This window comes from Triticum urartu, chromosome 3A, assembly GCF_056163025.1.
Source record: "Triticum urartu cultivar PI428250 chromosome 3A, HENAU_Tu73, whole genome shotgun sequence".
Taxonomy (NCBI): Eukaryota; Viridiplantae; Streptophyta; class Magnoliopsida; order Poales; family Poaceae; genus Triticum; species Triticum urartu.
This window is the reverse complement of record NC_141875.1, coordinates 549,624,155-549,638,455: the sequence shown is the minus strand read 5'-3', so window position 1 is coordinate 549,638,455 and position 14,301 is coordinate 549,624,155.

The window sequence follows — 14,301 nt, the reverse complement described above, 5'->3', positions numbered from 1 at the left end:
CAAAGAGGAAGGGATGATGCAGCAGAGTAGCTTAAGTATTTCCCTCAGTTTTTGAGAACCAAGGTATCAATCCAGTAGGAGCCCATGCTCAAGTCCCTCGTACCTGCACAAAGCGATAGCTACTCGCAACCAACGCGATTAGGGGTTGTCAATCCCTTCATGGTCACTTACGAGAGTGAGATCTGATAGATATAATATTTTTGGTATTTTTGGTATAAAGATGCAAAGTAAAAAGTAAAAACAAAGTAAAAAGCAAAGCAAGATTAACGTGATGGAAATTGATATGATGAGAATAGACCCGGGGGCCATAGGTTTCACTAGTGGCTTCTCTCAAGAGCATAAGTATTCTACGGTGGGTGAACAAATTATTGTTGAGCAATTGACAGAATTGAGCATAGTTATGAGAATATCTAGGCATGATCATGTATATAGGCATCACGTCCGTGACAAGTAGATCGAAATGATTCTGCATCTACTACTATTACTCCACTCATCGACCGCTATCCAGCATGCATCTAGAGTATTAAGTTAAAAACAGAGTAATGCCTTAAGCAAGATGACATGATGTAGAGGGATAGATTCATGCAATATGAAATAAACCCCATCTTGTTATCCTCGATGGCAACGATACAATACGTGCCTTGCTGCCCCTTCTGTCACTGGGTATGGACAGCGCAAGATCGAACCCAAAGCTAAGCACATCTCCCATGGCAAGAACTACCAATCTAGTTGGCCAAACCAAACGGATAATTCGAAGAGACTTGCAAAGATAACCAATCATACATAAAAGAATTCAGAGAAGATTCAAATATTATTCATAGATAGACTTGATCATAAACCCACAATTCATCGATCTCAACAAACACACCGCAAAAGAAGATTACATCGAATAGATCTCCACAAGAGAGGGGGAGAACTTTGTATTGAGATTCAAAGAGAGAGAAGAAGCCATCTAGCTACTAACTATGGACCCGAAGGTCTGAGGTAAACTACTCACACTTCATCAGAGGGGCTAGGATGATGTAGAAGCCCTCCGTGATGACGACCCTCTTCCGGCGGAGCTCCGAAACAGGCCCCAAGATGGGATCTCGTGGATACAGAAAGTTGCGGCGGTGGAATTAGGTTTTTGGCTCCTGTTCTGATCGTTTGGGGGTACGTGTGTATATATAGGAGGAAGAAGTACGCCGGAGGAGCAACGAGGGGCCCACGAGGCTGGGGGCGCGCCCTAAGGGGGCACCCCCACCCTTGTGACTGCCTCTTTTGTCCCTTGGAGCAGGGTCCAAGTCTCCTGGATCACGTTCGGTGAGAAAATCACGTTCTCGAAGATTTTATTCCGTTTGGACTCCATTTGATATTCCGTTTATCTGAAACACTGAAATAGGCAAAAAACAGCAATTCTGGGTTGGGCCTCCGGTTAATAGGTTAGTCCCAAAAATAATATATAAGTGTAAAATAAAGCCCAATATAGTCCAAAACAGTAGATAATATAGCATGGAGCAATCAAAAATTATAGATACGTTGGAGACATATCAAGACCTAGGGCACTTGAGGAGGCCCATTGTTGGAATATACAAGTCAAGTTCTATAATGAAGATTTCCCACTAGTAAATGAAAGTGACAAAACAAGAGACTATCTATCATGAAGAACATGGTGCTACTTTGAAGCACAAGTGTGGAAAAAAGGATAGTAGCATTGTCCCTTTTATTTTTTTTATTTGGCCTTTCCCTTTTTTTTATTTGGCCTTCCTTTTTTGGCCTTTCTTTTTTTTGCCTTTCTTTTTTTTCTTTTTTTGGTACAATACTCTATGAATGATGATCATCACACTTCTATTTATTTACAGCTCAATGATTAAAAGTCGATACTAGAACAAAGTATGACTCTATATGAATGCCTCCGTCTGTGTACCGGGATAGCAATGATTCAAGAGTGACATGTATGAAAGAATTATGAATGGTGGCTTTGCCACAAATACAATGTCAACTACATGATCATGCAAAGCAACATGACAATGATGAAACGTTTCATAATAACGGAACGGTGGAAAGTTGCATGGCAATATATCTCAGAATGGCTATGGAAATGCCATAATAGGTAGGTATGGTGGCTGTTTTGAGGAAGGTATATGGTGGGTTTATGATGCCGGCGAAAGGTGTGCGGTATTAGAGAGGCTAGCAATGGTGGAAGGGTGAGAGTGCGTATAATCCATGGGCTCAACATTAGTCATAAAGAACTCACATACTTATTGCGAAAATCTATTAGTTATCGAAACAAAGTACTACGCGCATGCTCCTAGGGGGGTAGATTGGTAGGAAAAGACCATCGCTCGTCTCCGACCGCCACTCATAAGGAAGACAATCAATAAATAAATCATGCTCCGACTTCGTCACATAATGGTTCACCATACGTGCATGCTACGGGAATCACAAACTTCAACTCAAGTATCTCTCAAATTCACAACTACTCACGAGCATGACTCTAATATTACCATCCTCATATCTCAAAACAATCATCAAGTATCGAACTTCTCATAGTATTCTATGCACTTTATATGAAAGTTTTTATCATATCCCTCTTAGATGCCCATCATATTAGGACTAAATTCATAACCAAAGCAAACTACCATGTTGTTTAGAGACTCTCAAAATTATATAAGTGAATCATGAGAGTTCATCTATTTCTTCAAAATAAAACCACTGTCGTGCTCTAAAAAGATATAAGTGAAGCACTAGAGCAACAACAAACTACTCCGAAAGATATAAGTGAAGATCAATGAGTAGTCAAATAATTATGCAACTATGTGAAGACTCTCTAACATTTAAGAATTTCAGTTCTTGGTATTTTATTCAAGCAGCAAGCAAAACAAAAGAAAATAAAATGACGCTCCAAGCAAAACACATATCATGTGGCGAATAAAAATATAGCTCCAAGTAAAGTTACCGATGAACGAAGACGAAAGAGGGGATGCCTTCCGGGGCATCCCCAAGCTTAGGCTCTTGGTTGTCCTTGAATATTGCCTTGGGGTGCCTTGGGAATACCCAAGCTTAGGCTCTTGCCACTCCTTATTCCATAGTCCATCGAATCTTTACCCAAAACTTGAAAACTTCACAACACAAAACTTAACAGAAAACTCGTAAGCTCCGTTAGCGAAAGAAAACAAAACACCATTTCAAGGTACTGTAATGAACTCATTCTTTATTTATATTGGTGTTAAACCTACTGTATTACAACTTCTCTATGGTTTATAAACTCTTTTACTAGCCATAGATTCATTAAAATAAGCAAACAACACGCGAAAAACAGAATCTCTCAAAAACAGAATAGTCTGTAGTAATCTGTAACTAACGCAAACTTCTGGAACCCCAAAAATTCTAAAATAAATTGCTGGACGTGAGGAATTTATCTATTAATCATCTGCAAAAATAATTAACTAAATAGCACTCTCCAATAAAAATGGCAGTAATTCTCGTGAGCGCTAAAGTTTCTACATTTTACAGCAAGATCAACAAGACTTTCCCAAAAGTCTTCCCAATGGTTCTACTTGGCACAAACACTAATTAAAACATAAAAACTCAATCATAACAGAGGCTAGATAAATTATTTATTGCTAAATAGGAACAAAAATAAAGTTGGGTTGCCTCCCAACAAGCGCTATCGTTTAACGCCCCTAGCTAGGCATGATGATTTCAATGATGCTCACATAAAGGATAAGAATTGAAACATAAAGAGAGCATCATGAAGAATATGACTAGAACATTTAAGTCTAACCCACTTCCTATGCATAGGGATTTTGTGAGCAAACAACTTATGGGAACAATAATCAACTAGCATAGGAAGGCAAAACAAGCTTAACTTCAAAACTTTAAGCACATAGAGAGGAAATTTGATATTATTGCAATTCCTACAAGCATATGTTCCTCCCTTATAATAATTTTTAGTAGCATCATGAATGAATTCAACAATATAACCAGCACCTAAAGCATTCTTTTCAAGATCTACAAGCATAGAAAATTTACTACTCTCCACATAAGCAAGATTCTTCTCATTCAGAATAATGGGAGTATCATAAGAAACTCGAATACTATAAATTGTTTCCACATTAAAAGAGTAATGTTCAGAAAAAGGGTAATCATAATCATGACAAGTTTTATAAATATAATCATCACTACTTTTTATAGCATATGTATCATCACAATAATTATCATAAGTAGCAACTTTGTTCTCATCATAATCGATTGAAACCTCTTCCAAGATAGTGGAATCATCACTAAATAAAGTCATGACCTCTCTAAATCCACTTTCATAATTATCATAATAAGATTCAACATCCTCCAAAATAGTGGGATCATTACTTCCTAAAGTAGACACTCTTCCAAACCCACTTTCATCAATATAATCATCATAAGTAGGAGACATGCTATCATCATTATAAATTTGTATATCAAAACTTGGAAGACTAAAAATATCATCTTCATTAAACATAGCATCCCCAAGCTTGGGAAAAACATTAATTGCATCAAATATATTCTCAAAAACATCATCTTCATCAAACATAGCATCCCCAAGCTTGGGCCTTTTCATATTATAAGAATAATCACTCTCATCATTAATAGTATGGATAGCACCAATAGTATAGCAATTATCATCATCACAATGAGTAATAGGAGCAACATCATTTGGGAGAGATACCTTTTTACCTTTGTTTCTGTGTCTTTTCTTTTTCTTCTTCACATTATGTGTGGGTTCAATCCTCTTTTTGGAGCTCCTTATTAATGAGATTGGTTGAATAGAAGGCTCCTCCTCGTTATCTGATTCATCATAAGAAATAATAGGAGGATATTGGGAAGTCTCTTCCCTTTCGTTACTCTTCATCTTCTATTTCTTTTATTTTCTTTATATAATTGGCAACATAAGGATTTTCAATGCAATTCACCGCACAATACATATAAATTTCTTCTAGATCAATATCGAGGAATTTCTTGAGGTTATATTATGGAATAATATTAGTTTGATGTTTCATTTCTTCATAACCCAAAAGCAAACTAAGTTCATTATAATGTGCAAGGGAAATAAAGTCATCACAATTTTTGGACATGACTCGATCATGAAACAATTTGCATTTGATATTTAAATGACCATGTTCATTGCAAAGTTCACAAGTATGGCTAAGAAATTTTAAATTTTCAGCACTAACATTTAGCCTTTCTTGCAACCATTTAGTTTCTAAATGCTTATACCTCTTGCAATATCTATCTTCCCTATTTGGTGTGTACTTGCAAACCCAATGCACTCCACAAAAATTGACATGTTTATAGGAGACATTTTCATCATAACTAGTGCAATCATCATTAGTACTATGGATATTCAAGGAGTTAATACTAATAACATTGCAATCATGCTCATCATTCAAATATTTAGTGCCAAACATTTTAATGCATTCTTCTTCTAACACTTTGGCACAATTTTCCTTCCCATCATACTCACGAAAGATATTAAAAAGATGAAGCATATGAGGTAAACTCAATTCCATATTTTTTGTAGTTTTCTTTTATAAACTAAACTAGTGCTAAAACAAGAAACAAAAAGATTCAATTGCAAGATCTAAAGATATACCTTCAAGCGCTAACCTCCCCGGCAACGGCGCCAGAAAAGAGCTTGATGTCTACTACACAACCTTCTTCTTGTAGACGTTGTTGGGCCTCCAAGTGCAGAGGTTTGTAGGACAGTGGCAAATTTCCCTCAAGCGGATGACCTAAGGTTTATCAATCCGTAGGAGGCGTAGGATGAAGATGATCTCTCTCAAGCAACCCTGCAACCAAATAACAAAGAGTCTCTTGTGTCCCCAACACACCCAATACAATGGTAAATTGTATAGGTGCACTAGTTTGGCGAAGAGATGGTGATACAAGTGGTATATGAATGGTAGATATAGGTTTTTGTGATCTGAAAATATAAAAACAGCAAGGTAACTAATGATAAAAGTGAGCGTAAACGGTATTGCAATGCGTTGAAACAAGGCCTAGGGTTCATACTTTCACTAGTGCAAGTTCCCTCAACAATATTAACACAATTGGATCATATAACTATCCCTCAACATGCAACAAAGGGTCACTCCAAAGTCACTAATAGCAGAGAACAAACGAAGAGATTATGGTAGGGTACGAAACCACCTCAAAGTTATCCTTTCTGATTGATCTATTCAAGAGTCCATAGTAAAATAACACGAAGCTATTATTTCCGAACAATATATCATAGAGTTCATACTAGAATAACACCTTAAGACACAAATCAACCAAAACCCTAATGTCACCTAGATACTCCAATGTCACCTCAAGTATCCGTGGGTATGATTATATGATGTGCATCACACAATCTCAGATTCATCTATTCAAACCAACACAAAGTACTTCAAAGAGTGCCCCAAAGTTTCTATCAGAGAGTCAAGAAGAAAACGTGTGCCAACCCCTATGCATAGGTTCATGGGCGGAACCCGCAAGTTGATCACCAAAACATACATCAAGTGGATCAATAGAATACCCCATTGTCACCACGGGTATCCCACGCAAGACATACATCAAGTGTTCTCAAATCCTTAAAGACTCAATCCGATGAGATAACTTCAAAGGGAAAACTCAATTCATTACAAGAGAGTAGAGGGGGAGAAACATCATAAGATCCAACTATAATAGCAAAGCTCGTGATACATCAAGATCGTGCCACCTCAAGAACACGAGAGAGAGAGAGAGAGAGAGATCAAACACATAGCTATTGGTACATACACTCAGCCCCGAGGGAGAACTACTCCCTCCTCGTCATGGAGAGCACCGGGATGATGAAGATGGCCACTGAAGAGGGATTCCGCCTCCAGCAGGGTGCCAGAATGGGTCTAGATTGGTTTTCAGTGGCTACGGAGGCTTCTGGCGGCGGAACTCCCGATCTATTATGCTCCCTGAAGTTTTTAGGGTATATGGGTATATATAGGAGGAAGAAGTACGTCGGTGGATCTTCGGGCTGTCCACGAGGCAGGGGGCGCGCCCAGGGGGTGGGCGCACCCCCCACCCTCGTGGGCAGCCAAGGACTCTCCTGGTCCATCTCCGATACTCCGTGGGCTTCTTCTGGTCCAAAAATAAGTTCCGTGAAGTTTCAGGTCAATTGGACTCCGTTTGATTTTCCTTTTCTGCGATAGTCTAAAACAAGGAAAAAAATAGAAACTAACACTGGGCTCTAGGTTAATAGGTAGTCCCAAAAATAATATAAAAGTGCATAATAAATCCCGTAAACATCCAAAACAGATAATATAATATCATGGAACAATAAAAAATTATAGATACGTTGGAGACGTATCAGCGTTCGCGGTTATTTCAAAATAACACGCTTAATGAGATCTGGGTATTTGATCTGAATCTGGCCACTGGCCTATACACACTAACCAACTACGCGGGAACATTTATGGTTACTCGACGTCGTGGTATCAGCCGAAGCCTTCGTGACATCACCGACTGAGGGGCACGCGCCGGGTTGGACTGGAACGCCTGCTCTTGTATAAGGGAGGCTAGGTCTGCTCGCCGGCCGCGTACGCAACGTGCAGGTGTGCAATGGGTGATGGGCCCAGACCCCTGTGCCATAGCATTTAGACCGGCGTGCTGACCTCTCTGTTGTGCCTAGGTAGGGCTGCGACGTGTTGATCTTCCGAGGCCGGGCATGACCCAGAAAAGTGTGTCCGGACAAAGGGGATCAAGCGTGTTGGGAAATGTGGTGCACCCCTGCAAGGAAGTTGATCTATTCGAATAGCCGTGTCCCTCGGTAAAAGGACGACCCAGAGTTGTACCTTGACCTTATGACAACTAGAACCGGATACTTAATAAAACACACCCTTCCAAGTGCCAGATACAACCGGTGATCGCTCTCTCACAGGGCGACGAGGAGAGGATCGCCGGGTAGGTTTATGCTTTGCGATGATACTTGGTTAACTTACCATCTACTCTCTTCTATTGCTTCAAGATGGAGGCTGCCAGAAGTGTAGTCTTCAATAGGACTAGCTATCCCCCTCTTATTCCGGCATTCTGTAGTTCATTCCACATATATTACCCCATTTCATTTGATACATTGCATATGTAGTGTAGCTCCTTACTTGCAAGTACTTTGGATGAGTACTCGCGGTTGCTTTGCTCCCCCTTTCCCCCTTTCTATACCTGATTGTCGCAATCAGATGCTGGAGTCCAAGAGTCAGAGGACCCTGAGGATGACTCTATGTGGAGTTCGACTTCGAGGAGTAGTTAGGAGGTCCCAGGCAGGAGGCCTTGCCTTTTCGATCGTTGCTACTTTTGTGCTAGCCTTCTTAAGGCAATCTTGTTTAACTTATGTCTGTACTCAGATATTTTTTGCTTCTGCTGACTCTTGTGTATTTGAGCTTATGTATTCGAGCCCTCGAGGCCCCTGGCTTGTAATATAAAGCTTGTATTATTTTAATTTGTGTCTAGAGTTGTGCTGTGATATCTTGCCGTGAGTCCTTGATCTTGATCATACACATTTGTGTGTATGATTAGTGTACGGTCAAATCGGGGCGTCACAAAAACCCGCAACAAGCCAAAAGGAGTGCACTAAGTTGTTTCATGAGCAACAATGATGACAATGTGGATGGTTTTAGCTTGCTAAGGGAAATGGAAGGGTGGAACTATTGGGAAACGTAGTAATTTCAAAAAAATTCCTACGCACACGCAAGATCATGGTGATGCATAGCAAAGAGAGGGGAGAGTATTGTCTACGTACCCTCGTAGACCGGAAGCGGAAGCGTTATAACAACGTGGTTGATGTAGTCGTACGTCTTCATGGCCCGACCGATCAAGCACCGAAACTATGGCACCTCCGAGTTTTTGCACATGTTCATCTCGATGACGATCCCCGGACTCCGATCCAGCAAAGTGTCGGGGATGTGTTCCGTCAGCACGACGGCGTGGTGACGATCTTGATGTTCTACCGTCGTAGGGCTTCGCCTAAGCACCGCTATAATATTATCGAGGATTATGGTGGAGGGGGGCACCGCACACGGCTAAGAGATCAATGATCAATTGTTGTGTCTCTGGGGTGCCCCCTACCCCCGTATATAAAGGAGTGGAGGAGGGGGCCGACCAAGGAGGGTGGCGCGCCCAAGGGGGGAGTCCAACTCCCACCGGGAGTAGGACTCCCCCTTTTCCTATTAGGAGTAGGAGAGGGAAGGAGGAGGAAGGAGGGAGGAAGGAAAGGGGGGGCCAGCCCCCCTCCCAATTCGGATTAGGCTTGGGGGGCGCCCCCTCCCTTGCTCCTTTCCCCTCCTTTCCACTAAGGCCCAATAAGGCCCATATACCTCCCGGGGGGTTCCGATAACCTCCCGGTGATCCAGTATTGTCCCAATCTCACCCGGAACCTTTCCGGTGTCCAAATATAGTCGTCCAATATATCGATCTTTATGTCTCGACCATTTTGAGACTCCTCGTCAAGTCCATGATCACATCCGGGACTCCGAACAACCTTCGGTACATCAAAATATATAAACTCATAATGAAACTGTCATCGTAACGTTAAGCGTGCGGACCCTACGGGTTTGAGAACAATGTAGACATGACCGAGACACGTCTCCGGTCAATAACCAATAGCGGAACCTGGATGCTCATATTGGCTCCTACATATTCTACGAAGATCTTTATTGGTCAGACCGCATAACAACATACGTTGTTCCCTTTGTCATCGGTATGTTACTTGCCCGAGATTCGATCGTCGGTATCTCAATACCTAGTTCAATCTCGTTACCGGCAAGTCTCTTTACTCGTTCCGTAATACATCATCTTGCAACTAACTTATTAGTTGCATTGCTTGCAAGGCTTAAGTGATGTGCACTACCGAGAGGGTCCAGAGATACCTCTCCGATAATCGAAGCGACAAATCCTAATCTCGAATTACGCCAACCCAACATGTACCTTTGGACACACCTGTAGATCACCTTTATAATCACCCAGTTACGTTGTGATGTTTGGTAGCACACAAAGTGTTCCTTCGGTAAACGGGAGTTGCATAATCTCATAGTCATAGGAACATGTATAAGTCATGAAGAAAGCAATAGCAACATACTAAACGATCGGGTGCTAAGCTAATGGAATGGGTCATGTCAATCACATCATTCTCCTAATGATGTGATCCCGTTAATCAAATGACAACTCATGTCTATGGTTAGGAAACATAACCATCTTCGATTAACGAGCTAGTCAAGTAGAGGCATACTAGTGACACTTTGTTTGTCTATGTATTCACAAAAGTATTACGTTTTCGGTTAATACAATTCTAGCATGAATAATAAACATTTATCATGATATAAGGAAATAAATAATAACTTTATCATTGCCTCTATGGCATATTTCCTTCAGTCTCCCACTTGCACTAGAGTCAATAATCTAGTTCACATCACCATGTGATTTAATACCAATAGTTCACATCACCATGTGATTAACACCCATAGTTCACATCAACATGTGACCAACACCCAAAGGGTTTACTAGAGTCAATAATCTAGTTCACATCACTTATGTGATTAACACCCAAAGAGTACTAAGGTGTGATCATGTTTTGCTTGTGAGAGAATTTTAGTCAACGGGTCTGCCATATTCAGATCCGTACGTATTTTGCAAATTTCTATGTCAACAATGCTCTGCACGGAGCCACTCTAGCTAATTTCTCCCACTTGCAATATGTATCCAGATTGAGACTTAGAGTCATCTGGATTAGTGTCAAAACTTGCATCGACGTAACCCTTTACGACGAACCTTTTTGTCACCTCCATAATCGAGAAACATATCCTTATTCCACTAAGGATAATTTTGACCAATGTCAAGTGATCTACTCCTAGATCACTATTGTACTCCCTTGCCAAACTTAGGGCAGGGTATACAATAGGTCTGGTACACAACATGGCATACTTTATAGAACCTATGGCTGAGGCATAGGGAATGACTTTCATTCTCTCTCTATCTTCTGCCGTGGTCGGGCTTTGAGTCTTACTCAATTTCACACCTTGTAACACAGGCAAGAACTCTTTCTTTGACTGTTCCATTTTAAACTACTTCAAAAACTTGTCAAGGTATGTACTCATTGAAAACTTATCAAGCGTCTTGATCTATCTCTATAGATCTTGATGCTCAATATGTAAGCAGCTTCACCGAGGTCTTTCTTTGAAAAAACTCCTTTCAAACACTCCTTTATGCTTTGCAGAATAATTCTACATTATCTCCGATCAACAATATGTCATTCACATATACTTATCAGAAATGCTGTAGTGCTCCCACTCACTTTCTTGTAAATACAGGCTTCACTGCAAGTCTGTATAAAACTATATGCTTTGATCAACTTATCAAAGCGTATATTCCAACTCCAAGATGCTTGCACCAGTCCATAGATGGATCGCTGGAGCTTGCATATTTTGTTAGTACCTTTAGGATTGACAAAACCTTCTGGTTGCATCATATACAACTCTTCTTTAATAAATCCATTAAGGAATGCAGTTTTGTTTATCCATTTGCCAGATTTCATAAATTTCGGCAATTGCCAACATGATTCGGACAGACTTAAGCATAGATACGAGTGAGAAACTCTCATCGTAGTCAACACCTTGAACTTGTCGAAAACCTTTTGCGACAATTCTAGCTTTGTAGATAGTAACACTACTATCAGCGTCTGTCTTTCTCTTGAAGATCCATTTAATCTCAATGACTCGCCGATCATTGGGCAAGTCAATCAAAGTACATACTTTGTTCTCATACATGGATCTCATCTCAGATTTCATGGCCTCAAACCATTTCGTGGAATCTGGGCTCATCATCGCTTCCTCATAGTTCGCAAGTTCGTCATGGTCTAGTAACATGACTTCCAGAACAGGATTACCGTACCACTCTGGTGCAGATCTCACTCTGGTTTACCTACGAGGTTCGGTAGTAACTTGATCTGAAGTTACATGATCATCATCATTAGCTTCCTCACTAATTGGTGTAGTAGTCACAGGAACAGATTTCTGTGATGAACTACTTTCCAATAAGGGAGCAGGTACAGTTACCTCATCAAGTTCTACTTTCCTCCCACTCACTTATTTCGAGAGAAACTCCTTCTCTAGAAAGGATCCATTCTCAGCAACGAATATCTTGCCTTTGGATCTGTTATAGAAGGTGTACCCAACATTTTCTTTTGGGTATCCTATGAAGATGCACTTCTCCGATTTGGGTTTGAGCTTATCAGGTTGAAACTTTTTCACATAAGCATTGCAACCTCAAACTTTAAGAAACGACAGCTTAGGTTTCTTGCCAAACCATAGTTCATATGGTGTCGTCTCAACGGATTTAGATGGTGCCCTATTTAACGTGAATGCAGCTGTCTCTAATGCATAACCCCAAAATGATAGTGGTAGATCGGTAAGAGACATCATATATCGCACCATATCTAATAAAGTACGGTTATGACGTTCGGACACACCATTACACTGTGGTGTTCCAGGTGGCGTGAGTAGTGAAACTATTTCTCATTGTTTTAACTGAAGGCCAAACTCGTAACTCAAATATTTTACTTCTGCGATCATATCGTAGAAATTTTTATTTTTGTTACGATGATTCTCCACTTCACTCTGAAATTCTTTGAACTTTTCAAATATTTCAGACTTGTGTTTCATCAAGTAGATATACTCATATCTGCTCAAATCATCTGTGAAGATCAGAAAATAATGATACCTGCCGCGAGCTTCAATATTCATCGGACCACATACATCAGTATGCATGATTTCCAACAAATCTGTTGCTTGCTGCATTGTTCCGGAGAATGGAGTCTTAGTCATCTTGCCCATGAGGCATGGTTCGCAGGCATCAACTGATTCATAATCAAGTGATTCCAAAAGCCCATCAACATGGATTTTCTTTATGCGCTTTACACCAATATGACCTAAACGGCAGTGCCACAAATAAGTTGCAGTATCATTATTAACTTTGCATCTTTTGGCTTCAATATTATGAAAATGTGTATTACCACGATCGAGATCCAACAAACCATTTTTATTGGGTGTATGACCATAGAAGGTTTTATTCATGTAAACAGAACAACAATTTATTCTTTTAATTAAATGAATAACCGTATTGCAATAAACATGATCAAATCATATTCATGCTTAATGCAAACACCAAATAACACTTATTTAGGTTCAACACTAATCCCGAAAGTATAGGGAGTGTGCGATGATGATCATATCAATCTTGGAACTACTTCCAACACACATCGTCACTTCACCCTTAACTAGTCTCTGTTCATTCTGCAACTCCCGTTTCAAGTTACTACTCTTAGCAACTGGACCAGTATCAAATACCGAGGGGTTGCTACGAACACTAGTAAAATACACATCAATAATCTGTATATCAAATATACCTTTGTTCACTTTGCCATCCTTCTTATCCGCCAAATACTTGGTGAAGTTCCGCTTCCAATGACCAGTCCCTTTGTAGTAGAAGCACTCAGTTTCAGGCTTAGGTCCAGACTTGGGTTTTTCACTTGAGAAGCAACTTGCTTGCCGTTCTTCTTGAAGTTCCCCTTTCTTCCCTTTGTCCCTTTACTTGAAACTAGTGGTTTTTTTTACCATCAACACTTGATGCTTTTCTTGATTTCTACCTTCGTCGATTTCAGCATCGCGAAGAGCTTGGGAATCATTTCCGTTATCCCTTGCATTTTATAGTTCATCACGAAGTTCTACTAACTTGGTGATGGTGACTAGAGAATTCTGTCAATCACTTTTTATCGGGAAGATTAACTCCCACTTGATTCAAGCGATTGTAGTACCCAGACAATCTGAGCACATGCTCACTGCTTGAGCTATTCTCCTCCATCTTTTAGCTATAGAACTTGTTGGAGACTTCATATCTCTCAACTCGGGTATTTGCTTGAAATATCAAGTTCAACTCCTGGAACATCTCATATGGTCCATGACGTTCAAAACGTCTTTGAAGTCCCGATTATAAGCCGTTTAAGCATGGTGCACTAAACTATCAAGTAGTCATCATATTGAGCTAGCCAAACGGTAATAACATCTGCATCTGCTCCTGCAATAGGTTTGTCACCTAGCGGTGCATCAAGGACATAATTCTTCTGTGCAGCAATGAGGATAAACCTCAGATCACGGATCCAATCCGCGTCATTGCTACTAACACCTTTCAACTTAGTTTTCTCTAGGAACATATCAAAAATATAACAGGGGAGCTAAACGCGAGCTATTGATCTACAACATAGATATGCTAATACTACCAGGACTA